General features: G+C 42.3%; 1 protein-coding gene across 5 annotated transcripts in view; it reads right to left on the bottom strand.

Annotated features, from left to right (window-relative positions):
* Window positions 1–27,260, bottom strand: part of MECOM (MDS1 and EVI1 complex locus) — a 165,663-nt gene that overhangs the window by 99,550 nt on the left and 38,853 nt on the right. Inside the window, exon 1 of one of the 5 annotated variants that reach the window (XM_010716951.3) lies at window positions 26,866–26,972. The exons of the other annotated variants lie outside the window; for them this stretch is intronic. The gene's annotated coding sequence lies outside the window, so the exon portion shown is untranslated. Of the gene's footprint in view, window positions 1–26,865; window positions 26,973–27,260 lie in introns of those variants that run through there. 5 annotated transcript variants of the gene reach the window in all.

The raw sequence follows: 27,260 nt of genomic DNA, 5'->3' as shown, positions 1-27,260 counted from the left end.
GGAAGGAAGGAAGGAAGGAAAGAAGGAAAGAAGGAAAGAAGGAAAGAAGGAAAGAAGGAAAGAAGGAAAGAAGGAAAAGGATAGTAGGGAAAAGTACACTATTCAGGATTTCCTAAAAATATTTTGCCCTCTTGATTTCCTTTCAAACACTGTTATTTATAAGGTTGAACTTTCCCTTACTAGCCAGCTACGCCACTGCCAACATTTTATTCTTCAGCAACCACATTAATTTCTGAGCCATGTTTACCCGTATTTTAGGCAGAGGTGAATTTCTGCAATGCCACTCACAGGGCACCAGTGCTGAGGTCTGTCCTGCACAGGAGGTTCCCAGGCCCCTTTATAGCTCCGACACCAGCAGCCAAATCCTTCAGCCCTGCATAGCTAAAGCACTGCACCACTTTTTAAATATTTACCCCATTATATGAATGTCCACTGAAGGGCACTTACATAAATGATAAGCGCTTACAGCAAACACTTTTAGAGACCAGGATCTGTGGTATGCAGAAGAGATAAGGCTGTTTCCTGCAAATCCTTATTCACAGAATTAGTCCTTAATCAGTCAAATAGACTCCCTGATATCAACAGGATTTCTCATGTGAGCAGGGATGGCAGGATTGGGCTCTTACTGTGGCATTTTAAAAATTCAGCTCTATTCCCTATGAAACTGGTAATTTTGCAGGGAGCATATCTCCTGCCTAGAAGTCTTTGTATTGTACAGCTCAACAAAACCCCCCAAGCCCCTCTCAATATCCAGAGTGTGTCTGCAGTTACACACATGTGTAGATTAGCCTCATTACTCACTGCGAGACGTAGCTTTTTAAAGTGGCAATCCATATACAAAAGAATTAATGGGAATTTCATAGAATCACAGAATAATTACCGTTGGTAAAGATCACTAAGGCCACCAAGTCCATCCCCAAGCCTTCCCCACCACGTCCCTCAGTGCCACATCTCCATGGTTCTTGAACACATCCAGGAATGGTGACTCCACCACTCTCCACTCAATGAGAATTAAATCAAGAACCATTAATACTATGATGATGTTTCTTGCCATGGAAGGAAACACCATGAAAGAAAACAAAGTATTGAGCACTATCCCAGTGCACAGAGCCACTGACTCCACTGTGAAGGTGGCAGGGCCCAGCTGTGCATCAGCAGCCCCATCTTTGTCCCTCACTTCCAGATTCAGCCATGAACCAGAGGGATGCAAAAAGCAGAATTCTCATCCAGCCAGGCGAAGTCACTTACTGTCCATAAAAATCCTAGAAAGCTGCAAGATCTTACAGTGCTTCTCATTTAGTGCCACTTTTGGCACCGTTTGCCAGCTTTTCCATTACCAGCCTATTTAAAGGTTTCATGATGTGGCCACAAAAGCCACTTCAGCCTGGAAACTGGTGTGCATCTCCCCACCCTGGGAGCAAATGACAAGTCCAACAACGTGGGGCGTGCCTCTCTGCTACCAAACGAGAGCCCAAAAGGCTGCAGACATGCCCAGTGATGTATACCCTGTCCTGTTTTACACTGCCTGCACAGAGAAGCTGTAAATTGTTAAAGAAATATTAACTTAAATTCAGATTACACACACACACATATGTGATCCTTCAGCTATTTGGGATGAATCGGGGAAATTTTGCCAACCTTCCTCAGTTAGGAACTCAGCTGTTGGTGACAGATACAGGGGGGAAAAAGCCAAAAGACCTTTTTACAGCCCACCTGGGTCAGGCGGGTTCTGTGCGTCACAGGGCGTTGGCAGCCAACATTGATCAGTCAACAAATGAAATAACTCCCAATGGCTTCCTTCATCCAGGGGTCCCGACAGCAGTCCCAGGGCATGGAGGTGGCATGGGGAGCTGTATTTTCTTTTTTTTTTCCAGTTGGAAAGTCACCTGCTTCACCGAGTTGTCAGTAAACCACAAACCATGAAACATCTGCGGGGCGAACAAATAGTTTCCTCCACGGCGAGATAGGATTTGTATTAAACAGAGCTGAGATGCTGTGTGCGGGAATGCTGAGGGCAAGTGCAGTGAGATGCAATGGGAAAACTGAAAAAGGATACTGCAATACTACCACGACAGAAAGCAATATTTTGACACGGCCTGTCCGTTTAAAAATGGCTTAGCGGGATACTTAAAATTAAAAGGGGTTTGCCTATGAAAGTCTCCATGCCAAGAGAGCATCGGTACATCTGCTACCCCTTCTCATCTGTCTCCAGCACTCATACACTGAATGGACACACACAGCAGCCACCGAACTAATGTGATATTGGTTTAAATGATCACTGGATTAGGCCTTATGGTCTCCATTCAGCAAAGCATTTAAGCATATGTTTAAGGTTAAATACATACTTTTCATGCTTAACTCTACAGGGATAAGCTTAAGCATATGCATCAATTTAAGCAGATACTTAAGAGCTCTGCAAAATCAGGATGGACGTGCTCAGACACGTGTTACGTGTGCGGCCTTATTTAACTGTTGCCTGGTGCAAAATCTCTGGTGGATACGTGGAGTTAGGGAAAGTGCCCGCATCCCACGCATGGCCAAGCAGGGCAGGATAGCAGAGATGCCCGTGGGCAGAAATAGAGGAACTGATGCCCAGTGGATGTGAAAATAATCATTTTACTCCAGGAGATTTTATTTGTTTGTTTACCTGTTTCAACTGAGGTATAAGGAGGAAATTCTTGATGGTGGAATTTGGTAAATCCCAAAATATTTAGCCTAAAGCACTTCTTGACTTGTACGAAAGAAAGTTTTTTGGAGAATGCTGAACCTTATCTAGTTTCACCAGATTATTTTAAAGCTCAAATCAAACCAGTATAAATAATGGGTCGAATTACTAACCTGCAGGGAATGTCATCACAAATTTCCTGGAGTTTTCCATGTAACTGTAAGCATGACTGGTCTATTTACTGAAAGTAGTATATACTGTCTAACATTCACTGAAAACTCATGTAACTAATGCAATATGATAACCACTAGGGTGCTACTGTGACGTAAAGGATATATTACAATTTTATCCAATTCAAACAGGGAAAAAAAAATGGTTTTAATCGTCCTGCCCTCTAAACAAATAGTTTGCCTGTTCCACTGAACTTGAAATTCAAGGTTATATATAAGTCATCCCGCAATAAAATAATGTTATGAAATAAACAGCACTGCGTTGCACTGTGATTTGAATCTTCAATTTTTGAAAATATTTATATGAAGCAAGAGTGCTGTGCGTGCTGGGGTTGTTTATGCTCCTCAAAGGCAGTTGCAATGCATTGTGTTATGTGCAGAAGCTCTGGTGACAAGCACATAGATCCAAGGCACCAGGACTAGCTCTAAGGGAGATGTGCATGGGGACAATGGGTCTCGTAGCCACAGCTCATGAACAAATGCCACAGCAGAAAGCAAAATGCCTTCTTGCTGTCATCCTGCAGAATCTGTAGAGGTCTCCTGGCCTGCAGGGGTAGCCTTCCCTACTCGCAGTCCATCAGAATGTGACCTGACTCAAAAGTCCACTGCATTTACAATCACTTTTAATGCTTCCAGATCACGTGTCAAGATAAGGGCGAAACTGCTGTTTGGGGAGTGAAAGCAGGTCCTGCCAGGCACTGCCGACTGTGGCCCTTCCCCTTCCTGCTGCTCACTTTCCCTCCTGGAGAGGAGGAAAAACACCTACACCAATTGTCTGTCAATGGGGTCTCCCATTTCGGTGGCAATGAGACATGTATCTAGGTCCCCCTGTACTTCATTTCACAGAAGAAAATCATCAGTAGATCTTTCTTCTCTTCTCGGAGACACTTCACTCAAGACTGTGGAAGGATTGCTGCTGTCATAGTGCTGGGAAACACACCCAGAGTGATGGAGATGCTCGCTATGAGATCATCCATTTCTTAGTTTCCATGAGTACTGAAGGTTTGTGAAGGAAACCAGAAAAGTGACTTAGAAAAGGAACATCTGGGAGCAGATCACAGAATTTCAGGGGTTGAAAGGGGCCTTTAGAGATCATTGAGCCCAAACCCCCTAAAGCAGGTTCTCTACATTAGGTAGCACAGGTAGGAGTCCAGATGGGTCTTGAATATCTCCACAACCCCTTTGGGCAGTCTGTTCCATTGCTCCATCACCCTCACCATAAAGAAGTTCTTCCATATGTTTCTGTGGATCTTTGTATCATCAGCAGACTTGCTGCAGGTGGACTCCTAATACACAGCCTCTCCATGTAGATATACAAGAGACGTTCACTCACTCTTCACCAAATGTCCTCTAAAATACAGAGACGAGTATCAAATAGCACATAAAGAGCATGTTTTCATTCTCTGAGACGTAAAGGCACCATCTTTGCTGCCTGACCACTGCTGTGGCCACCATCATCAAATCTGACACAATGGCAAGCAGTGCCTGGCACACTGAGCAGACACATGGAACATCCAGCACCCAGTGACAGCGGCTTTGGCCAGGGCAGGGTGTGATTTCCCCACCCCCAGCTGTCTGTATGCACCACCATATGGGCTCATGGATGTGCATCTGTGTTAGCATCTCAGGGAGGGGCAGCTCCAGGCTGCAAGGGTTGGCCCAGGGCACGGTTTCTTCTGCAGCACACAAAGAAATGCTCCAAGCCAAAACCTTAAGATTTACTACCAGAAGCCTTCATCAGAATATACTATGTATCTCATAAAATAAACATGGTAATGAAAACCGTTTTTACCAAAGCCCTCAAGCAGCTGCTTTCTGTAAAGCCAGTGTTGATATTAGGGACAGATAGATATCCTGGGAGATGCTGTGCTCGGCTCTGTCAGGGTTAACACATCCTTAATGGAACTTAGCCAGGCTTTGGAACCCTGTGCGGGTAATTGATGTGTACATACAAGTCAAAAGTTCTAAATAACTGACTTTGAAACCCAAATCTGACTTTTAATGAGATGCTCCTTTCTCGTAAACAAAGTCAGTGTGTCTTGTGCTTGCTTTAGAAATTGGGCTAATCTGTGACAGGCTGTTCTCATTTTCCAATTATCCGCTAGGGAACGTGTGCTGGCACTCTGGCAAATAATTTTTGACTCTCTCCTTGGCTGCAGAAAGTGTCATTGCTCTTGGTTAAATCTGTGAATATTATATCTCCATTTCTCACTGCTGTCACCTGTTAGAGCATCCTGCGTGGCTTGGAGTAGATTTCTTTATCAGGCCCCATAATGAGGCATAGCACAGTGCCATTCGGAGGGTTGCAGACTATCTGCACTGAGAGAAGCAGCAAAAACCCCACTAGAATCTGCTTTTTGAGTTCCCCTCTATCTGTGCAAATAGTTTTGCCCATCGAAACAGCATTGTGTATCTTTATGGTTACCACAGGCAGTGGCTGGGTGAATCCATGGCTGCAGACAGATTTTGGCAAAGCTTTCTTGTTATCTTTTCACCATTTACTTATGGATGATCTGGAAAAGGTGAAACAAAACTCTGGTCTCTCCCATGCAGCACCCAAAAACTCCAGAGACAGAGGGGACAACTGGGATATAAAAGACTCAGTGTTTGGATATTGCTTTGCTGAGCATCCAAAGAAGTGAATTAGCCCAAAGCAAGAACAGAAATGCTATTGAAGCCTTGGAGTAATATACATTTCCAAAAGCAAAAGAAAGCACCTCTACCTTGCCTTGAAATGGCCTACTTATGGAACAAAAATTAAGAGATTGAAATAGCCAATTGATTTAAAGTAAAAATAAAATCTTAATGTACTTCACAGTCATAAACACCCAGAACTACAGGTTTCTTCGTAGATAAACAGATGTATACATAGGCACACACACACACACATTTATATTACTGAGGTCCTTCTGACCTGCCACACAATCTTAGGGTTTTTTCTTCAGTCAAAATGAATTGGAAGAATTAACTGAACAAATCAAACTAAACTTAGTCACAGCAGAGCTCATTGCCTAGAGAGCTTCATAAATCTGATGACTGATGGGATGATGGCAAATACATCCTCATTACCATGCTAAACTCAGTTTACTAAATAAATTAGTCGTGTCATCGATGTCGTCACCGCATTCCTCTGCCACTGCGCAGCCGCCGCCGCTCTCCCTTTCGCTCCCCCAATAATACCTGCCAACTTCAAAGGGGCCCTCGGGGAATTAATGACTCAATGTTTGCAAAGTGTCTTGAGATGCCCCAGATGAAAGGTGTTTTATAATCCCCTCTCGGTTTGTACGGCCCGCGTCAACCAAGAAGTGCGAGGAGTCGGCGGTGCTGCAGCTGGATGGTCTTTCCCATGGCCAGAGCTTCCTGAGGTGACCGAACAGCACACGCTGGTGGGCTGAGGTTGTGGGGTCTGTTTCCATTCCTGGCCAGCAGACATGGGGCTGTAATGTCCCCCATGGCAGAGCGTTTTTGCCCCCCAGCTGAGCATCCTGTTCCGTTCCCAGCAGGTGCTCGCATCACGATCCAGCACGTCACCCCGTCACTACTCACGTCCTCCAGAGGTCCTGCCAATGCCTCTGAGCTACAAGTGACAGGGATGCCATGACTTTTCATGACTTTTAAGAGACGGCTAATGGGAAAATAATTCAAAGCAGCTATTGGTATTAATCTTCTCCTTCTCAAGTGACTGCCAATTTTCCAGACAAATAGTTGAAGTTTCCTCTCTCAAACGGTTTGAGAACGGGGGGAAAAAAGTTTAATTATTATTAACTCCGAATAAAACGAGCTGGGCTATCTTGGTCCTTTCTCTGGCAAAATTCCCAAGCAGTGTTCCAGGAAGCTGCTTGTATAAGCAAAAACCAAGCAACTGTCCTAGCTTGCCATGTATATGTGTGTGTCTCACTGACTTCAAGGGAAGGTGCATTCGCAACTAAACTTCTTTTCTAGGTGTAAATTGAACACAAACATCCCCGAGGAATCTACCTAGAAGCACGAGGACTTTACCTCTGCACTCTGCCACATTTCTATTCCTCAGTGCAATTCTCAGCTGTACATCACAGGAGGAAAGGTATTATTCAGCCTGCTTTATTTTAATATGAGTGAGGGATACTATACAAGGGAAATTGTTTTAATGTTGGCCCTGAAAACTACAAGCCAGCAGATGGCAGTTTAAACCACACTCAGTCAAAACAGCATCATATTTTAGTTAGGGCCATTATTGTCAGATCATTTCAACACTTGTATTTGAAGATTTGACTCTGAGGATGGCAACAAGTCTAAAAAGGCTGGCTGGGAGTGCTGGCAGGACAGCCAGCTTCTGCTAGGAGAAGTTTGCACATAGGCTGTCTGCTCTGACTCATGTGAGCAGAGAAGGGCTGGGAATGCTGGAGGTGTGTGCTTCATTTGTGTGTGCATGTGGCCATGTTTTTTCCACCTCATTCCACCATATGTAATTTTGGCTGGGCTGCCAGCATCGTGCCTGGATATGTATCTGCAGGCTGTTGGGTGTTTTGTGAATATTTCTTTTATATCTTCTTTAGAAGGACAGGTGGTGATATCCTATAAATGGGGCCTGTGGAAAACCCTAAAAATGACCAGACTTTTGTTTCATTTCCCTCTCTGTGATGCATCACTGAGTCTCCCTGAACCGAGAAGGCAGATCCATCAGCGCTCCAGCATTTTCCCTGGGTCCCAGGCTGGCATCCCCTCATTTATCTATTTCCCACTGTTGAACAACAGACTGAAAACGGGGCAGAAAGGGCTTTAATGCCCACACTGGAGCATCCCGTGGTTCTGCAGACACAGGAGGGAGCAGCCTGCAGCCCGAAGGGTGCACAGCTCCCCTCACATTCCTGGATGATAAACCTTTGATATGCCTTACACTTCAGTGCCCTGAAAATGCAACTTTCCACATTTATGAATACAAACAACGCTATTATCTCTGCCTTTCTAATATTTAACTAAACTAAACACTCAGGTAAAATGTTATCTGAAATGGTACTTCTATAAATGCATTAACTTTGTCTTCCTTTGACTTTTAAGATATCTTTCCTTACTAATACATCTGAAAAGGTTGTTTGGAAAGCCTTCGTAAAGTGGCAGAGCAAACAGATGAAGGGCGTTCTTTAGGAGTTCTTTATTATTAGCTTTCCAATGATGCTATCTTCTTGTACTTTTCTTAACGAGAAAATAAATAGAATTTGTCTCACACACAGCTGTGTTTTTCTTCAGCTAAGGAATGCACAAAAGGAAATTTAAAAATCATGCATTATCAGCGAGCAAGCTAGTTAAAGTAAATAGATTCCAGCCAACCTGCTTCTAAAAGATTAAAGGTTAATGATGGAACTTACCTTGCCCAACAGATTTGTGAATAATCAAAGTCTAGAAAAGGCACGTCCAATTTTCAGGTATTACCTGCCCAGCAAATGTCAAAAGCAGACATAGGTCCGCTCACAACCAAGCAGCCACATTTTCTGTCACGCCAGTCCATCCTGTTTACTAATTAATTGACATTTCAAAACCATTTATTAAAATAACTAATTGCCCCCAGCTTAATCGTTTAAGAAAGTCAGTGACTGATGGAGGATGCTAGTTTAAACAAACAGTACGATCTCAAAGATCGTTCTTATTGTATCCAGGATTATGTCATAAAGCCCTGAACTCAGGACCAGCACAGGATTCTGGTCCCTGTTCGGTAGTCACTTATCGCTGCGTTTATGCTAAGTAAATATATCTGGATTTGCTAAGTAACCCATAAAACAATTACCTAGCTCTGAATTGTGTCTGTGCAATTCTAAGACAGCAGAACAGAAGTAGCGTGAGCTTCCTCAAGTTAATTTGCAATGTAGGACAGACGGCACCCAGGCAAATACACACACTGGGACAACTGTTGGACACCAGCCCCATCAGGGCACTGGTTCTGGACTGGGTGTTTCTAAAGCCATAGGAGCCTCCCATGATGGGGAAGATAAAGCCCTCGTGCTTCTGTCTGGTGTTATTTATTCTGTTTACCTAAGAAATCTATTTTAATCCCTGTTTCTCTCTTTAGAAGCCTAGAGCCATCAAAGGCTTAATGTCTTTCTTTACCATTCATGGGCAAATGAATATTTTAACTCTATTCTTTAATGATCATTATAGATTTTTAAAGCCTGGCTCATATATCCTTGCTGTCCCTTTCAATGTATGTTTTAATGGCATCAAGGAGACTTGTAAGCAGAATGAAAGCGGGTCACTCATGAATGAATCTGCTCTAATGGTGAAATGGTGCCATCAGGTCAAGGAAGCATTTTCCCTTTATCAAAACTCGGTTCATCTGAATCTTTGAATGCCTCTTTCTGTTCCCTCCTCTGCTCCCTACCTAGATAAAAGTCGGACCATTTCCATCTCTCCACCCTTCCGCCCTGATGATAAAGTAAATAGCATAATACAAGACATCGATTCCTTTTAACACAGAAGCATATGACTCACTCGTTTATCTCTGCACTAAAACCAGTGCCACATAACACCATAAAATCTCTTTGAAAACATCTCCAAGACCTACTCAGGGCCACCAGTATCCAAACTTTCAGTTAAACTCCAAATTGAGGAGCTTGGGAAGGTAGGCAGGTGAGAGCCCAGTGATGCAGCATGCATGTGAACAGGCTGTTGCTGTTTGACTGAGGTATCCTGGCTAACTGGTGAATTCCAGAGGAATGGCTACTCTTAGTCATGTACTGATCTATCAGGACAATGAAAAATTCTTTCAAACATCCATTTCCTGCCACAAAATATTGCTACTAAGACAGCACTGGTGCTTATAAAGCATTGTGGTAGACACACTGTCTAAAAACTGTTTGCATTTAATTGCAGATGTAAAGGCTTTCCACAGGTTATATCACCCTGGGATACAACATGAGCCCTGGGTGTCACATAGGCCTGGGTCTGAGCTCGCACACTGTGGGAGAACATCAAGTCACTTCTGTCACACAACATTGCCCCAGTGAAATTTGCCCTCCAGCCACTCCAAAGCCTTGTCCTTGTGTAAACCATGCTGGTGTCAGTGCGCAGAAGCCCATGGAAAAGCTTTCAGCATTGTATCGCTGAGGGCTGATTGCCTCAGCTCAAGGAGCAAAACCCTCGGGAGGCTGCTGGATCTCACCTGGATTCATATGCAAACCCACCTGGCTTTGATTTAAAACAATAAATCAGGGCAGGTTTTACTGGAAGCCGAACCCTGATTTGTGCTAGAAGTTTGCAAACCTCAACCTAGCTTTCAACAGGCAGCATTTTCCATGTGAGTTTGGGCTTCCTGGCAAATATTTCGCAGGGCTGTGGTTTCTCATTCCTTTTGCTCCTGGCCTTCTCTGCTGTGGGGTTTTCTGTCACGATAAGACAAAGCAGAAGTTTTAGGACACTCTCTGTTTCTTTTGAATGGCATTGAAAGCAACTTCTTTCAATGCCAGCTTGTGCCATTCCTATTTCTGTCAAGGTAAAATATGGAAGAAATAGTTTCAGAAGCTTCAAAAAAGATAGCTGCAAAATAGGTGATTGCAGAGAGATATGGCCAAGTGAGGAACATTAAATCTCTTTTCTTTTTTTTGCTAGCAGTCAAAACTTAAAATTATTATGCATAAAAATAAGCAAAACTAAGCTGTTCATTTTTTGCAGTGCTTTGACATGCTGCAGCAAAGGAGAGTCCACGTCTCCTTGGCACAAACTGGACATTTTTGTTCCCCCCATCTGGCTTTATTCACCTATGGAGCATCCACGCAGGAAACCCGGATAGCTGACAATTTGGAAAATGCAGTGCAAAAACAGAGTGACTGCTCCCTTCATAGCAGGTTACAAATGCTGATCTCTTATTTTACTCAACTTGCATTGTATTTTATACGAATTGAGTCTGTGTTTTACAATGCTTAGATCTGATGCAGCAGCACAAGCCTATGCTATTATGCACAGCCTCTGGAAATCCTTTGGCCAGTTCATTAGAGTGAATATAGGCCAAAATTGAATCAGCTTTTAGCTGAAATTACAGAAAGCATCATAAATGCCAGTGAGTTTCAAGAAAGACCCTCAGTCTGCACAGTCACCTTTAGTTTCCCCAACCCCAAATTACACCTATAAGAAGGATACACGAAAGCAGAATTCACCACTCTTATTATTTTATCTTAAATCTCAAAAGAGTTGATATTTTGCTTGCTGTTGAGGAATCCTTTAATGAGACCAGGGTTCCAAACAGACACAAAAATCAGTCATTCTGAATGCCACAATTTGAAGTGGGGAGAGGGCTGATGGGACTTCTTGGTAACAATAATGGAAATGTAAGTGAGCTGATTGAAATGAATGCTACCTTTAAAAAAGCTACAAGCCTCTATTCAGCAAGAATAGGACTATTCCATAAAAGAGAAGGGAATCAATTACATCCTTTTATGTATCACAAGGCATGAACACTAGTTAAAGCAACAGCTCTTGATCCACAAATACAACCTATTTCTGAACCTCAGATTATCTCCTAAGAATACATGGGTCAAAACACACATCCAAGATGCTGAATGTATGTATGTATATATGTATATATATATATATATATATATTTTCTGTGACAAAAAAAGAAGCTTTAACAGCTCAAATAACAGATATCATGAAGAGGTATATAGTGCACCTAATAATAACCACCTCTTCCTCATGGAACAAGGATATAGCTGCGATATGGCTATTAGGCAAGTAGAAAAATTACTGAGGAAATAAGTTAGAAAACTCAAAAATTCATTCGATTAGAAGTGGATGAGATGGTTTTAGATCAGATTTCATAAACTGAGATAACGTAATAAAAAAGATAGTTGTGATAAGAAAAATATAGAACATGTCTGTGTTTCTGTCAGCAAGATATTCATGGGATTGTGTATCAACAAAGCCTGTTTTGAGAAAAACACATACAGTTTTTGACCAGTCACATCAAACCACTTGTGGGGATATGAAAAGCATGGATGTGGATATGATAAGTTTTCTTTAAATTACATTTTTACAAACAAAGACAGAAAGAAATTGAAAAGTAGCAGTTTGTTTTAACTTAATAAACTAAGAAGAAGTAGGGATTTGGAAATTACTGACGTCATTATTGTAACTGTTTACTTTATATAAGCAAATAGTGGGTTAAGCCTGAACAAGAGTGGCTCCTAGGAATCATCAAACAACTTCTGGTCCTAAGAAAAAATGTATCAATATTGGATTTTAAACCCATCTTGAGAGATTGATCAAATATGAAATCAGTTCCTGAGAGTACACTTAAGTACAATGCCTAAACTCAGCTGGAAGCCAACACACTGATGGAACCTTCACTTTCCTTCAAGGGGAAGAAGCGAAGATGATAAACCTTCTGAGCTCAATCCTGCACTCTAAACATGTGAATCCATTCAACCAAGCAGATGCCTGGTGTCTAAGTGTGCATGTTAATGGCACTCCCCTCAGCACACCCAGGGCCCTGCACTGCAGACACTGTACTGGACAAGTTTGTTGTCTTGCTTTTACTAATTAAATCACTAGCAGTACTCATAAATATTCTAAAGACTCAAAAAAATCTTGAAACAACTATATATCCCTTATAATATTTAATATACATTTTGGCCACATTCAAATTGCGGTTGGACTCGATGATGTTGCAGTTGGACTTGATGATCTTTAAGGTCTTTTCCAACCTGAGCAATTCTACGATTTTGATTCTAAATCTGCTTAACTCCATGTAGTTTGGAAGGGGTTCGAATCACATTCTTTTGAAGAGTCTCCAGTGCTCATCGGCCCCGCTTAGGAGCTAGGGAAGACAAGAACTACAGCGCAAGCTTTTTGGTTTTGTTTGAGCTGATTGAATACCTACAGACCTGAATGAGGACTGTCAAGGTAATAAAATGAGATGTCTATCTATAGTCCAGAGAAAAAGGAATTGCACACATGGGAAAAAATGCAGAATTTAAAGAGAAATCTGCCACAAATTTTAAGCTTCTGGAGCCTTTGTGGGGAACTTCACCCATAATTATGCCAATGTAAATCACAAGGACTTAACAATTTTCTCCTAAAATATAACACTGAATTTACTCATGATAGCACACACATATAATTTGGTAATAGTACCTGAAGATGTCTTTCATTTATTATTACTTGTCACTGCTCATAGCTTGCAATTAAATAAAATGAGAATCTATTAAAATTCAGTGTCAGCTATTAATAAAGTCCATGGCAAAAAGAACAGCAGGAAAAATCACAGCAGCTGCTCTCTGGTTACAGGAAAAGGCTGTCGGGACTGCCTCCACCTCACTAACATCACCTCCAGCTGCAGGGCAACAGGGTGTCCCTCTCTGCTACACCCAGAGGCATCACCCCAAACGCTGCACAGTTCTGCTGACTTCAGATGGACCCGCTACTGAACTGGGTGTGAAACTGCCTCTTAGGAATGGAAACTGGGCAGCAGGATCTGGTGGTCCTGAGCTCATGGAGCCGTCTGCAGCGGCGCGTGCAGGAGGGAGATCTGCAGCCTCAGCCTGAAAATGCGGTGCCAGGAAAGTAATTCTGCTGCTCGCAGATGGCATTTCTTTGAAAGCAAAAAACCAAACCCGCAAATTAAAATCCTTACGCTTCGCACGGGGATTGCTCGTGCTGATAATTAAGTCCATTTTGCGTATTGCAAAATCGCACGGAGTGTCACAGTAAATTTTTCTCCCGTTATTGACGAACTGTTTGCGGATTCAGAGATGAGTGGGCCTTTTTCTAACTCCATGATTATTTATGTCACCTCCACCGCTGACCTCATCCAATAAACTTAATTGAGGGTGGTTCGTCTTAACTAACTTCCATTTTCAAGGTGTTGTCACGCGGATTGAAATGCGTGCACTTGTAAAGCCTGCGCCCTCGGGGACAGCTGGCTGCTGTACAAACCCGCAGGTGTAATGCTGTGCTCTGCTGTTCCCCGGGTGGAACATTGCTGTCTATGGGGCTGCGTGATAAAAACCAACGAGGACGTTTCTCCTCTTGCACAGACAGCACGCCAGCAGCAGACTCATGCTCTGATTCAAGTGAATCACGCAGCTGCGCCTCCCCAGAAACCACTTGGAAAGCGCGCCGGTGCTTTGGCGCATGCAAGGCGGTCATGGAACGAATGAGCATGCCAAAACACAGCAAAGCTTAACACGCTTTTGAGCTTTTAGTATGTTATTAGAGATGAGCAAACATGTACGAGAACAAAACACACAATTAGCTGAGCTCATTCCAGACCCTTTCGAAATCCATGCAGGGAAGCATCTCTTCCCCTGCTTCCCACTGAACCCCAGAAGACACATTATCTTGGCAAATGTGCTGTGGAGCACAGGGTCAGCGGGTCTGGCAGCGTATGTGGGGCAGCAGCCTGCACATCCCTGCACTCCGGGCGTCCTCGGGGAGCCAGCACTCGCTGCATTCCCCTTTCTTAATGGGGTGTAATGGGGAACACGTTTCCCTCAGACCTTCCCGCTTTGAACCCAAACTCTTCTTTTAAAGCAGTTTTTATTATACTTCAGCATCAAATGTGCTTTGTTTTGCTAACTGTACCTGGCATTCCTTCCACTAAGATTTCAGCCCGGTGTTTCGGGACAGACGAGGCATGTCTCTGCTCTCTGCACGGGAAAAGGGGCTTGATATACACTCATTTCTAATCTCTACTTTTTTTTCTTTTTTTGATCAGCACAAAATAGTTGGATGGTACAGTTAGCTGATACTAAATCTGAAACAGAGCAGTAACTCAGAGTTGGAATAGCCTATCTTCATTTTTGGCTCAAAAAGTAAATTCAAAGCTATATTTGTGTTTTTGGATCACTCCATGAATGGGTGGAGATTTGTGCTCCCTTGGTTTAAGAATCACGTTGTACAACTTTGCCTGATCCAAAAGCTAAACCTGTGAGTTGATCAGTTTAGAACAGCAGCACATTTCTTCATACAAAAGTAAAACATCACTGAAAAGAAAAACAAATGGAAGATACACTCCTCAAGCACTCCATTGTATTTATAAGGGATATCCTTTTAAAAATGACAGAGTTTGTAACTGCATCTGCATATTATACTAGTTGTAATACCGGGGCATCCCCGATAGGCAGAGACACTGACAACCCACCCAGCCTGAAGAAGTCAGGTGTGGATGCACAAACACATAGCTGAAATAACTGCTTACACTACATTAGATTTAGTGCCGCATTCACAAGGCGAAAGGACAAAAGCAGTTAACCAGGTTGGTTGCATAGCTCAAGCCGTCCCAGTTTAGCCAGACACCCTCGAAAGCAGTTGAAAAACCTGAATTTGAGGCTAGCAGTGAGCACAACTCAGGGTTTGTGCTTTAGTAATCCAACTTTGGTAGCACTTTGCAGTGTGTAGGAGCATCTTACACTCAGTAAAAGCTCCACTCCAGCTCTCAGTGCTATTTTTGGTCACAAAAAATGTTAAGATCCCTCTGTTTAAGCCACTAGACTGAAATTGAGATAAAAGTTGATTCAGTTCTTCATCATATTACAATATTTCTGGTGTCCAAGAAGCCTACATGAACCTGTTATAACATGGAAATCATGGTTTATAGAATTAGTAGAGCTGCATGGACATGAGAAATGCCAGTTTTAGGGATTTCTCAGATACCAGTAAGGAAGAAAATGTAACTTGGAACTGAAAGGCAAAAAACTGATGCTGGCCTTCAAACAGTTACCCAGAAAAACATCCTGGATCCAGACTCAATTAAGCTCTTCAGTCAATATTTCATTTCATAGTCAATGTTGCTTAGGGTAATGAAATCACTTTGAATTTTTGATGTAAAGCCTGAAAAACGTTAAGTGAAAATGTGTTGTATTACATAGTCACATATAATAAAATCAGATAATTCATACGTATGTAGAAACAAGAAACATGCTGATGCTAGAGAAAGAAAAACCTGCAAACAGTGATAAACTTTAAATGTCACCTCCACTTCTTATTACTCCTGATTTCTTTCCTAGATGAGACCAAGACTTGGCAGCTTTGGACAGGTGATCAGGGCTCCTTGGAGCCTCCACCCCATGCTGTATGGCTCCTGCAGGAGCTGATGGCAGAGGTGGAGATGCTTGCCTGACCATTCTCCATAGTTACGATAGGTTTAGAAGTTTATGGCCCTACTCCCTGGGAGAAATGCTCACGCAATGCTTCTGTTCCTCCTCACCTCCCCTGACTCTCTGCATTAAAAACCAAGGTGCAAAAACCAGAGCCTAATTTAAATAGCCCAAGGCCAAGCCCAGCAGCTAAGGCATCACAAGGTGTTGACTTGACAAATTTTCTGGGGTTGATACTTGCAAAGTCTTTTATAGAAAGCAAGCCAGCTTGTTTCTCTCTTCTTACTGTTACAGGCCAATTTTCAGCCTCCCTGAAGACTCGGATTTGTCGGATGTGGCTTTGTTTGTGAAAAAGTAACATATGCAGAGAAAATAACTGTTTTTAGGTTTGATGCTGATGTCCAGCTGAAACTAATCAAAAGTCCGGGGTCTTTGGACCCCAGTAGGACAAAACTCCTAATGAAGATGAATGTAGGACAACAGAGGGAATGAAAGGGTATCTGGTCTCATCTACTCCGCAGGGTAGATTTACACTCAAGAGAACAAAAATGATTGAGTTGTGTCCTTTTTAAATATTATCCTTCTAACTCTCCTATTTAGTGCATCTCAGTGCTTTTTTCTGTTTCTTTAGAGCTCTACATAAGATGCCTTTGCGCGTTTCCTCCAAGAGCTGCACTGGGAAATCTATGAATTAATCTCTCTCCTCACACCAAACTCATGGCACAGAAAATCTATTTCTCCTCCACTGCTACTGCAATATTTTACAATTAAATTTATTTCAACTTTTTCCAGTGTTAGCTAGCTTTAAAGATTTACCTTTGATGACTTGACTAACCCAGCCAAATCCCACCTGTGTACCTATCTATGAGTTTGCTCAAACAAGCTCTGCTCTCATTTAAACCCGTAAAGGAAAAGGGTCATTTTTCTGCACTGACAAGCACCCACAAGGTGGGTTGGTTTTTCTCATGTTTTTGTGGAGAATGTGTTAAAATGAGAAAACCAGCTGAGTGCTGAAAATAGCATATAATGCTATCTGCCTGAGTGGGACCACGGGCCTGAAAATTTGGCTGTGAACATGAAAGAAATCCTTAAATCTGGTGTCCCGTATTCAGCCTATCTCATACTTAGTGATTCCAGAGAGACTGGTGCACCATGAGACATAGGCATGATGCTGGGATTTCCTTTTCCATCCCAACTATTGAATCCGACTGTGCCCTGAAAGAAGTCCTTGAGTTGCACGTCTCAATATCTCAGCTTTTATGGCTAAGCATTTGACTGGACGTGAAATTATCCAACACTTAAAGAAAAAAAATTGCAAAGCATGAAATCTGCCGCATCTCCGAAGAGCATCTAGGAAGTCTGGGACTTTTACCAGCAAAACTTTAATCACTAAATCCTGTCTCCTTGTCCTGCCTCGCTGTTTATAATCTCCTCGTTTCCTCAGTGCTTAATCTTCAGTGGCTGTGAAACCAGATGGCTAAACAATTAGATAAATCGACAGCATTGTTTACTTTGTCTCTTCTGTAAGCACTAAACAATAAATCTCACAACTTTCTCGCTGCAAATGTGATGGCAAATGCCAAATCCCAATTCAGCAGCAGGACTCCTATTTCCTGGGCTGGTAGAAGACAGAAAATATCATATTTCTACCTCATTCGACCCTTTCAATATCCCCGTCACGCTTCACTGCTTTACAAGGCACCATTTCACTGTTGCAACAAAGATTACAGCAAATCTAACAGGTAAGGCCTGGAGCAAACATGGAGCGGAGTGGACTTGAACAGAAGGCACAAGGACTGCATGTCTTATCTGCTCCCCATCTCGGCATTTCTAACCACAAGGACTGCCCTGCTGACAGCCCTCCCTGTCCTCAGGCAATGAATCTGAAATGAGATATACGCACAACAAATAATAAAGGTGGTTTTCTTTTTCTTTTCTTTTTTTTTCTCTGAAAAATATAGACCGAGGTAATTAAATTGCTAACATGATGGATGGCCTCATTTTATATTTGAATTCAAAGTGACTTGCTCTGGCACATAAAAAGTGACTCCTACATAAAAGTATGATCCTCTGACTTAAACTGAAATAGAAATATAGATATTTGCCTTGAATTCTGAAAAAACAAGTTTTGGTGCTGTCTTCACAACAGTTTATAGTATTTGGATGTTTTCCTAAAATCTTAAAACATTTTGGAGGTATAGCTGAAGCTTCAACTGTAAATCCCATATGCAGACAGTAATCAGGGCACTCTGAGATTGTAAGTGGGTTTGAAATAACTTAGAAAGAAAATTGCAGTTGCCCTGGAAAGGATTTTCAGTTATTTAAGTACTAGACATTATATAGGTAGGCTTCATACAACAGTATGGCATTGGCAGCACCACCTGTACTCAGGGCTGCACAAGCTCCCCTCACAGACACTATTTTCAGCTGTACTGACCTAAAGAGATATTAAGAATTTGTAATTACCATCACTGTCACCTTGCAGCGGTGTTTGATTTCCTCTTCTGCCTTTCCTCCCATCCTGTAGGAAAATATACTAAAAAGCACCCAGTGTAGCTTCAGGACTTCTGCTGAAGCTATTAAACAAATTAAGGATTTGATGTCGTGTTTGAAGGCCTATGTTAATGTAAAGTTGCAGTTGTAATGCATCGTAATTTAAGGGGTCTTATTTTTGTATTTGCTTGCTTTCTATGAGAAATTTGTGATCCATACCGCAGACTGTGGAAGCTCTTGGCCAGCAGCCATCGAAGTATTAAACATAAATGGCTTGTTACATCAGCAGTTATTTGCTGTGCAGCAATACTGTTTTTAAAAATCCACTCAAAAAAACTATAAATCCTAGTATATATTTTCTTGCTTTTGCCTGACACTCATAGAGTTAACAGGCAAAACATTTCCATAAAACTTCCATCCAAAAGAGCTAAGACATTAAAAACTCACCGTCAACATCTGTTCATCATTTCATTGTGTGGCCACACATGAGATAAACGTGCTTACTCATAGGAGCACAATACCTACCCGTGACCTCAGCTGTGACATCAAACAGGCACGCAGGGGAATTATTCCCCCTTTTGGCACCCGCGTGGCTGACTTCCACGAAGTGGGGAGAGCGAAAACGCTGCCTGACAAGTGGTGAAACTGCAGGATTAACAACCAACATTTATCAGCTCTGTGCTGTCGAATGCTTTACAATAGGAAAAACATGTGTGTATAGATGGGTCCGTCCCCCAAAATTAAGCGGACGTCATAACGGGCTGGTTAACTAACCCTTAATTACTCTGTCACTCGTATTAACTCCGTCGCCCATTAATGGAGTAGGTTCCAGTGGAAGCAGCCACGTTGTTAGGAGGGTTATTTATTTTATGCCCTAATTAATCAGTACTGACACTCAACCACAACCTTCCTCCTTCCTCATTATTTAAATCAACCATTTATATGGATGAGCCCCCTTGCTTTGTGCCTTACATTAATGCGCTAACACGTGCCCCCGAGGGAGCGGCTGGTGCTGTTCCGGCGGGTGCATGCCTTGATGCCAGCCCATCCCACACTCCCTGCATCCCGTTTGCCCTGGAAACAACAAGGACTCATCAACGGGAATGAATTTGGGTGCTTTAGGGTCTATTCCTCCAGGATGCTTGGGGAGAAACAGCTTCCCAGGGCCAGTTCCACCACCAGCATTAGGCACATGTGCAGACCATGAAGAGTATCTGTTTTCAGGAGGGCATCACAGAGCAAAAACCTTTACTTCACATCAGGCACATGCTTAAGTGATTTCCCGAATCTGGGTCCTGATCCTAAAATTGGAAGCGACAAGTAGAAGTTCCCCTGCCCCCCAGTTGCCTGTCCTGAGGCCGCCACTGAAACAGAGACTGGCTGCTGGTTTTGTGGAACGGAGATCAAAGTGTGGAGGCTTTGAATTCAGTACAAGGCCATCTGAAAAGCTGAAATTCAGAATATGTCATGCAAGGCTTTGTGTAGCAGTGTGTAGCCTCATGGAACCCTGCTGAAATATTTCTATTTATCCCCTTATTTTCACGTAGTAACTTCTGGAATATTTCATATCTCAGAATGACCTAAACAAAAACTAAATAAAAATATTTCTAATTGAAACTTTTCAAAATTTCAGGTTTTTTTTTCCCCCCTAATTCCCTTTTTTTTTTCTTAAATCATACTGTTTTTTCAGGTTTTATGCAGAACGCTCACATCCCAGAGATGCTCACGTGTAGGCTTCCTGCCTTCATAACTCAAACCTCTTATCTACAGACACTTTCGAAGCTGCTTTTTCTAAAGGAAGACAAATGGCGCAAGGTTGTGCATACTTTACTTGAGTGAAGCTCAAACACAGCTTTGGTGAGCTTTCCAAGGATAAAAGGCATTTGAACAAATCAATTCAAAGCTGATAAACATGACTGTGTCAAGCAGCTACGCCATAGCTACGAGGGGATTTGCAAAACTTCTGGAATTTTTAACCTGGACTTAATGAAGATGCTCAAGTTCAAGAAACATTTTCAGAGGTTTTAACTTGTATCAATTTGAATAATTTTAGAGGAAGCTTTCACTATTTTACCAGCACAGCTTTCTGACAGCAATTCCCATGCCAATGTAGATAACTGCAAACCAACGCAGCTTTCAAAACGAGGAAACACAATCCAGTGCTACTTTGCAAAACCAAGGCCATGTGCAGCTCCATTAAATTGTGGTTCAAGGCCAATAATTAAACCAGCCACATTCCATCCAAATAATTTTCTGACTCCCCAAACATTTTGCCAAACCATGAACTAATTTTCACCATGAAGGCGCTCAGATTTAGCGCGTTTTTGGAGACAGTTGCTCACTCGGCAGAGCTCCAGGGGTGCTCAAAACCTCACGGTGCAAAGCAGTCACAAGTTGCCAAGTGCATGTTGTCCAATGAAACCCGGCGTGTGAGAAACCATATAAACCAAACCAGAGCTGTGCAGCTTTTCCATAGACTTCATACCCAAACCACATGAGGGTGCAATTTGGGCCCACTGCCCAACCCCAAGAAGGGCTCCTGGAGCATTCTGCAGCTACAGGGGATATTGGCAGAATGGAGATTTCAGCCAACCATTTGGGTTAAACGCCTGTGTGCTAAAGAGGCCTTGGTCAGAATGTTTCTCATTTCCTAGACAAAGCCCTCATCCAGCACGTTTATTAGTGATGAGCCCTTCATGAGTGTCGTGATGTTGAACCTTTCTGTCCTAAGCCAACGGATTTGCTTTGAAGTGTGCCATCATATTGCATGCTTGTTCATTTTTCCAGCCACATTACTCTCAGCAATTGAGGTATGTTGCTATTACAACATACAAAATCTCCACACATGAACATTCACGCAAACTGGCTGACAAGCAAAGCTTTTAAGGTCCACAATCTTTACAGCTGAGCAAAAGCCAAAAAGCACAGACCAACCAAGTGCCCTGTCCTGCCCCCATTTAAGTCAACAGCAAAGCACTGGTCCCAATGGCTCAGTGCTGACAAGTATGAGAATGACCAAAGAAATGCGCATTAATTATCATTACTATGTCTGTTATTGTATAACAGACTGTGATTCTGTACTTTATCTCCTGGACCATTATCTCCTGCCATGTGATCTAAGTGTTGATACTGCTAATGTAAAGGAACACAGAACAGTAGTCATTTATCCTGCAAAAGACCTCGTGCTTTTCTTGTTCTATCAATCATTAAACAAGTAATGTCTTTTGTGTTATTGCCTTGACATTCATTAACACTCACGTCACAGGAAATCTTTGCAATTAAAATCCTTATTGACGATCTGTGGTTGCTTCGCACTGGCGTGTAACAAGCAAGATAATAAAAAATGAAAACAATAGTGTTATCATAGGTAGCTGAGGAGGTTTTTCCTTTTTCTTTCTGTTTATTAAGTATTTTAATGTTGCTGGTCTCTATTTCTTTTAATGTGAACATGGACTTCAGGACTCTGAATGTAGGCAAACCACTTTTTATCAGTTCTGAACATCTGAACACCCCGCTGACATTAATCCTGTATGACTAGTTTTAGTGGAAGCACTCCGTCTTGGGAAAGTCAGGCTATATGAGGACAAGAAAAATGTTTTACACTCCATGCTACTTTGCCCCTTGGAGATGTGTAATGGCCACACATGCAAACCAGCGATACGAGAACATTGTGCTCTGTCTGCTGTTCAAAAGGGGTTCTGCACTGATGTTATACCCATGTTGTTAGAGACAAGAAGAGCTGGGGTGGGGGAGGACCCCACAGGTGACAGACACCTGGCTGAGCAGCAGCAGGCCAGGTCTGGTGGGAAGCAGAGCAGTGGGAAACCCCTTGAACCTGACTTAGGGTCCAAAGCCACCTTATACTTTCAGAGCTGCATATCATCTCACAAACTTGGTCTGGTTGATATGGACAACTGCCTTCTGTTGGGACAGATTAGAAGATTTTGACTCTCTAACAGCTGACTACTGGGAGGCATCACTGCATCCTTCCCTATTGCAGAAGGGAAGGATGCCTGAGCCCCTCTTAGCCATGGAACACTACACAGCACTGTGCCAGGCAGTCCCTAACTGTGGCTCAGCATTGATGCTGTGCCTCCTGCAAAGAGAGACCTTGCCTAACTCAGCCTCGCTGTCCGAAAGGGGCCTCCTAGCAGATAATGAGCACAACCTCAATTCCCATAGACATTGACATAATTGAAAAATTACACCATTAGGCTCTTACATTCTTAGGGATTGTTTTAATTACAACCCATATATCTTGAGCATATTTACTGAATATCCCACATACAGAGGCAGCTGAGAGGTGAACGTAACTGCAGAACCAAGACAGAAAAAAAAAAAAATCATATTCATCCTTGTCTCACTTCTGCATTACAGTGCTAGAACCCTTAAATGCAGAGATTTCGTAGCCAGAAGGAACCACTAAAATAATCTAATCTGGCATTCTAACATCATCAACTTTTTATGATTCCTGGTAGGTGGCAATACTTCACATTTACACAGCTATAAGAGAAAGAATCAGACCCATATACTTCAGAGCCTTGTTGCTCATGAGAAGGGTTGGAACAGATTCCTGTGTACATTTGCTTGTCTTGATAATTAGCTAAACTGAAGTAAAACTCCAGAAACAGCCCTAAAGTGCATCGCACAAGGTCTCAAGGAAATATGGATGTATGAATAGTCAGAGTGCTGACAAGTACACAGCACTGAACGTGGTAGTAGTCTGACTTCAATTTTGTACTGCAACAGTTAAATTCATCTCTCTTTCCCTTTTTTCTGGTAATTTAAGCATTAGTAGTGTTGATAACCAATCTGGACTGCCTATGGCTTTTCTTTTGACATCAACAGTAATATTCTGAGAAGGAATCCCATTTAAAAACCATCCAACAAAAAAGAATGTAACGAAACATGACAAGTGTATTTCTCTGAAATATAAGTGGAAAAAAAATATTGATTTAATATGTTACAAGTCTCTACATTATTCACATTTTATGCCACAATTAAATTCTCCTTCTCATGCCTTGTAACTAATAGAATTAAATGACAAAATTAACAACATTTTTCCATTAAAAAGAAGTTAATTCTATTTTGGTATTCACTCTTGCTCATCAGGTCTGATGGGAGAACAGATTTTGTAGTACTGAGTCCAACACCAACATCCAGTAAGCTGATCTGACAGCAGACCTCTCTCCCTTTGGTGTCTCCACAGTTTCCTAGGCTATTGTGCAGACCAGAATACCACAATTTTTAACACAATCTTTCAGGATATCTAAACTTTGTCAAGGCAAAATAGCATGATGCCCTTGAAATCTGAAACAGGCCTCAGAAGTTCCTACCAAAAAGAGTCATCTTTAGAAATCTTAAATGAGATAAAAAAGTAAAATTTCATGTGGAAATACATTCAGCAGCACCCATTGCCACTAAAGGGCTGAATTTCAGATTCAAAACATAGTAGCTGCATCTTTGGAGAGAAGAGTCTTTTCCACCAGCCCAGGAGATGTCAACTTTTTAAAGGATGAAGTAATAGCTTCAATAACACAAATGTTTCTGGAGCTCTTGCTTCTCCCTCCTATCTCCTCTGGTTCAGTGACGGTGATTCCTGAATGTACACATGTACCAATTTTGGTTTTGTCCAGCTTAGTCTAGTTTGAACACACGTATGAGTGTAGCACCAAGATGAAAGCACCCTGCAAGGGCTGCTGACATTCTTGAGTGCGGTGGGATGGCTTCATGTATGATGAAGAATGTTTCAGTTTAAACCACTGCAAATTTACGGGCAGCACAGTATTGATGGCAAACTTATACCATGAGACAAACTGGTCCTCATGTAGTATCATTGAAATACCTTTCAAACTTGACTGTAAAACCCAGCAAATCCACAGATACTGGCCCCAAACAACCTCTGCTCTATTCTGGCTGTGCTTCTGGTCCACGCACCACCTACAGCAAGTCTTTTTATCTCACTGCTCATCATCTCACCATGAGTAATGTGACAAGCATGTTGAACAGAAATAAGAGACCTCAGGTATTTGGACATTAAATGGATGAGCACTGTGAGGAAGCATACTGCAAGGAGAATGTATAATGCAATCAGGGATGAGATAAGAAATATCTGATTCACAACGATTATGCCTTTTATATCCAATATATGGGTGGCTAGCAGGTCACATAGCAGGAATTACAAGTAATAGAAGCGGGCACGAGGAAGCAATACTTTAACTTGAAAGGACTTGTAGAGGGATGAGAAACAATTTGCATAAAACCATACAGAGCAGATTGGAACAGCCAAGCCTGCTGATATCAAACACATGCCAAAGGAAAATTACAGAAGAACAAGGAAGTTATTGTAGAGAATACTTCAATATCCTAACCATACATGAAACCAAGAAAACCTCTAAAACCACCAGAACAACTGCCTAAAGGGCTTAGCAAAAGGACCCAATCTTATGCTAGAAAAATATCACATTGCTGGTGACAAAATGCCTGATCATGCTTTTTCCCTTTTAATTCTCCTAAGCATCAAAATACCTATGCAGACAAAGAAAAAAAAAAATAGCTTAGGATAAATGCAAAAGTTATTGCTGTATCTGTGTTATCTAATAACTATTTTTTAACACTGTTTTGTTAACATGAAAAATAAGTCAATTCCAGAAGTATCTTTTCTAACAGCGAATATTTTGGAAAGTTTCTTGTCTCGAGTTCAACACAAGACCTTTAAAAAATAAGAACGCAAATGGCTCTAGTTTCCAAGAGGATTGTAAAAACTATTATGATGATAAGTATCAGTGTTCTAAAATTACAAGTCTAAGATGTTGCTTCAGAGGCATGTGTCAGAAATGACGGCAAAAGGCAGAGCAATATGGAGGCAGAAGTGTGAAAGAAATCTAGGCAGAGGTGTGAAAATAGTTTATAGTTCATTAAAAAGAGGTAAGAATGCAGAAAACTCCCAAGCTGCAGCTGCCCAGCCTTGAACTCATTTGAGCAAGGTCTGATGAAGGCCCTGGACAGCAAACACCCTTCCAAAGCCACAGTCTCCATTCATGGGAGAGAAAAAATCTCTGGCAGAGGGAGGGATGGAGGCTGTGGATGCAGTGGAACAATCATGCTTGGAGGAAAAAGCCACTGTCTCTTATGCAATGCCACACTCATTTTATTGTCTGTATTCCAGAGGAATCATATGCTTGATGGATGAAGCCAGAAAATCCCAGTCCAGGTAGAGAATTGTAATGCAATAACCTGTGAGTTATTTATTATAGAGTGATCAGATGCCAGGGGATGTTGGGAGGAGAGGAAGATGCAAAAGTCAGCAATGAGCTAGATGGCCATGTTCCTGCAAGCAGCAAGGAGCACTTGTAACCACAGCATTGGATGGTGCCATGCAGACAGGCCCTTTTTTCCCCACTACACCCCTAACGGAGAAGAGGTCAGTAAAGCATTGTGGTAGCCATGTTATTTTTCCAGCAATGCAGAACTGTGAAAAAATCTTCAAAATAAGACATTGGGAGGCCAGAAAGATCCACTGTGGGCAACAGCGAGTAAAGATTTGGTGTTCCTGGGACCTGTGAAGTCATTCCTCCATCCAGTCCTCTGCCTGGCCCTCCCACATGGCACAATCCTACATAAATTAGAGTGAAACCAGAACCTTTTAATGCCGGTAAGATGGGACACCACTCAACAGTGCTGAGCTTAAGTCTGGCTGGACACAAAGGATGAACACACCTCTATGGCTCAGCATCCAAAATCCAGCATTACGTCTCTGCTGGATGACACTTGGGAGGTGACACACATGAATAGTGCTGTTAGGCACAGATACCACAATGCCACTTAGGTGTCTCACAACAGGCCCTTGCCAGTAATGAGCTTTAAAGAAACAATGACTCATGGTAATACAAACTGTCACAAGAACGCGCAGGAAAGGATATGAGATAGCTCAAGGACGATGGCACTCAGCCTGCCCCTGTGCTCTGCTACACACCCCTTCCCACGGGCAGATGAAGGCACAGATAATGCAACAAGATGAATAGACAACTGCATTGAAGTCCTATGAATCATTTCAATCCTTTCATCCCCCTTCCTAAATAACCTTCCTTCACTGTCAATAAAGTTTCAACTGTTTCTTTTGCTACTGCCCCTCCTTTGAGCAGCTGCTTCTGTGAACTTCTATCTGTGGATTTCTGCCCTGCTTCCTCCTGGCTGCTGCGGTGGGACCAAGCACTGTGGTGTGCCCATGTCACCAGCCTGAGGAGCTGGGGCCTGTCTCCAAAGTGGGAATGCGTGCCCTCCTAGAGATAAAACCACTACAAGGCAGCTTTTATGCAGCTCTGTCCATGAAAACGGCCTTCAGAAGGCCCTTTTTCTCATCAATATTTCCTCCCTAAAGAGTATATTCTGGAATTAAAAATGGGCATTTTCTTACCTGCAGCACCAACCTGCTTGGATCTGGAAACTGAAACTGCAACCAGGTCTTAAAGCATTGCGTCCACACGTGGTGCAAAGAGCACAGCACTCTCCACCACACACGTCTGCTCCATCACTCAAACCAGTCAAAAACCTGAATCCATGCAAAGGAAGAAAACACCAGCAGCTTTTCAAAGGAACGTTGAATGGGACCTTGCCGAGTGAGTAGCTGCTCAGAAGGAATGTTTATAGCAGAGCTATAAACTCATGAACAAATTAAAAGGATTTACAAGAGTAATTCAGTCTCAATCCAAACCTACTGAACGGCAGGGGATGATTCTCCCAGAGTAGGAAGAAATAATTAGTGCTGCACTCTTGGAAGAGGCTTTAGTATCATTTCTTGCCCCACCTATT

The sequence above is a fragment of the Meleagris gallopavo genome, chromosome 11 (assembly GCF_000146605.3).
Source record: "Meleagris gallopavo isolate NT-WF06-2002-E0010 breed Aviagen turkey brand Nicholas breeding stock chromosome 11, Turkey_5.1, whole genome shotgun sequence".
Classification (NCBI taxonomy): domain Eukaryota; kingdom Metazoa; phylum Chordata; class Aves; order Galliformes; family Phasianidae; genus Meleagris; species Meleagris gallopavo.
This window is presented reverse-complemented; position numbering and strand designations above follow the sequence as displayed.